Genomic DNA, 2,928 nt, shown 5'->3' with positions numbered 1-2,928 from the left:
TTTTTACCCATCACCTATCTTTTAATTAAGGCTTGTAAGCATATACACCAACTCGAGCCTCATTAGACCATACATAGAGTTGAATAGGAAGGATTAAGTCGGCTTGTAGGTGTTGTACAATCTAATAGATTCGGCTCCGGGACCCTAACCTTCTTAGGGATTGTAAGCTTATACACCAACTCGATCCCATCGCAACAATAAGTGCTTGCTATATAATTGAGAACATGTTTGTATGATCAACTCCCATGAATACCCTATGAACCTATGACACCCTAGCGCCTTTAATCAATTTTTTACAACCCCTCTATTTACTTTACTTTGTTTTTATTTATCTTGTTGATTAGTTTAGTTTATCTCCTACATCAACCCAAATTGCGACTCCCTAAGACACAACCATTTGCAATTGAAAATCCTACATCAATACCCGTCCCTTGGGATCCGACATTTACTTGCCTCTTTGCTAAGAGTAGTTTGTCAAGTTATAAATATTGTTTTGGTTCGTAGCTTTTGACGACGAGTTTTAAACCGAACCAAAAATGGCGCCGTTGCCGGGGACGGTGTTAAATTGATTTGATTTTCATTAATTGTTTTTATTTGTGTCTTTCTTTATCTTGGGGAAGTCAATTTCCTCAAGGTTGTTCTAATTGTTTTTGAGTTGTTTGATATTTTGCATGACTAGGAGATCATAAGGTAATCCATTGCCTATTGATCTTGAAATTGAAAAAACATTAACCAACAATAGAAGAGTTGCTAGAGGTACTTCGAGAGTTGTAGGTATTGGAGAGATTATGGACATTCAACCAAATAACATTGAGTTTACCAACCCTTTTGCAAGAGAAGGAGAGGACAACCCAATACAAAATCCATTACAAAATCAGCCCACAATGCCTAAATTCTCATCACATTCCATACCAACCGAGGAGAACTACCAAATGGTACTCCTACACCAACACATTTAACCGGTAATTTAATTGCCAAATCCGCATTCATAGAACTAGTTGAGAGAAGTCAATTTGGAGGAATGCCTAGTGAAGACCCTCATTCACATATGGAGGCTTTTTGTGACTATTGTGATGTGATTTCTCAAACCGGAGTTACTCAAGATCAAATCCGATGGGTATTATTTCCTTTCTCCTTGATCACTACCGCACATCAATGGTTGAAGAGCCTAGACAAGGCTACCCTTGGTATTGACTCATGGAAGAAGTTGGCACTTGCCTTCTACAAGAAATTCTATCCTCCGGAGAAGACCAATATGTTGAGAGCCCAAATCACCGGGTTTAAACAAAGGGATGAGGAATCATTGTATGAAGCATGGGAGAGATTTAAGGATACTTGTCGTTCTTGTCCACACCATGGACTTAGCGAGTGGTTCCTTGTGCAACAATTTTGGAATGGTCTATATGAAGACTCTCGCAACATTCTCAATATGGGATCAAATGGAATGTTCACCGAAGTTGATGACAATCAAACATGGGCCAAAATTGAAGAGATGGCGGTTCATAATTCATGATATAGTAGGCCTCGAAAGGCCACTAGAGGAGAAAAGCATGAGGTAGATTCCATCATACAATTGGGTGCTCAACTAAGTGCTCATATTGACACCATCAATTTGAAGTTTGAGAAGGCTATGGCTAAACTTGATGAAGCTTCCAAATCACCCAAACAACATGTTAATGCTATGGTGGCATCATCCTCAATTCCAAGTGGAATAGTGACATTATTAGTGTAAAATTAATAAAACATAATCTATGACTTAGGAAAAACGTCTAATGTTGCATTTTATTGTATTTTTCAGATCTAAAATTGAAAAGTTAATGAAAATAATTTTTCCATGTTTTTATGATTATTTTATTAAATATCGATAAACCGCAACATCGTTTTTCCGGAAATTTTTCGAAATTTTTAACCTAAGATTTTGAACATTATGAGTGTCATGGATTTTTCCAGAATGTTCATGAATTTAAATTTCAAATTTTGAATTTATTTGAAATTTTGTGATTTATTTGAAGTTTAATAGCTTATTTTTGTAATTTTTGTCCATTTATGAACAATTTTGAATATAAAAGTTAATTATGGTCAAATTATTAGTGAAGACTATATTTTGAGTCCTAAGAGGTTAGGGTAATTAACTTATGCATAAATATGAGTTATGTATTTTTGTGATTATAAAATGTTGAAATCACGCAAATCCGTAAAAACCGAGTAATATACGATATTGGCTATTTAAAGGCGATTTAGCATAAAATTGAGCATGTTCATACATATTATAATGCTGCATTTTCTTTATGATTGTCATAATTTTAATTTATGTAATTTTTGAATTATGTAATTTTACTTAGTATGGCCTTAGATTTTAATTGGTATTTCCCGAAATGTATGGGAATATCGATTCGGTTGTAATTTTTATTGTGATCTCGTATCACCGTTTTGTAATTTAATAGATTTATTTTATTTTAGTTACAAATGTATAATAGGAAATTATGTAATTTATTATGTAATTTTATTCATTCCGGAGTTCCAAAAGACGGATTTCTTCAAGAATGGCGATACATAAAGACGGTGTTACCTCGAGATGCGTGCCACAACCGAAGTTCAAGGGACCAATGGAGTTGGTTTCCGAATATGTAATAGATTAATAGTTTTTCTATTTTAGGAAAGGCCATACTAGGATTTATTTATCTTTTATGCTTGCATTTTATTTTATGTCACATGCATCGCTAAATCGCCATAACTAAAACATGCATCCTTATTTTATCGAGTTTATCGACCGTGTCAATTAAAATTATCATAGTTCACCGCTTTAGTTCACTTAAAACGTGATAGATAATAAATTGACATGACCTCTCGCTAAAACTATCAATTGAGACATAGCCTTACCAAATAGTAGAAACCATGAAAACCTATTTCGCGAGGGAGTGCGCTCGG

At 34.4% G+C, this 2,928-nt stretch overlaps 1 non-coding gene across 1 annotated transcript; it reads right to left on the bottom strand.

Annotated features, from left to right (window-relative positions):
• Positions 1-1,255: 1,255 nt before the first annotated feature.
• Positions 1,256-1,362, bottom strand: LOC141635462 (small nucleolar RNA R71). Its single transcript, XR_012540151.1, has one exon. It is a non-coding gene; the product is annotated as a small nucleolar RNA R71 (small nucleolar RNA).
• Positions 1,363-2,928: the final 1,566 nt, after the last annotated feature.

This window comes from Silene latifolia, chromosome Y (assembly GCF_048544455.1).
Source record: "Silene latifolia isolate original U9 population chromosome Y, ASM4854445v1, whole genome shotgun sequence".
NCBI lineage: Eukaryota > Viridiplantae > Streptophyta > Magnoliopsida > Caryophyllales > Caryophyllaceae > Silene > Silene latifolia.
This window is presented reverse-complemented; position numbering and strand designations above follow the sequence as displayed.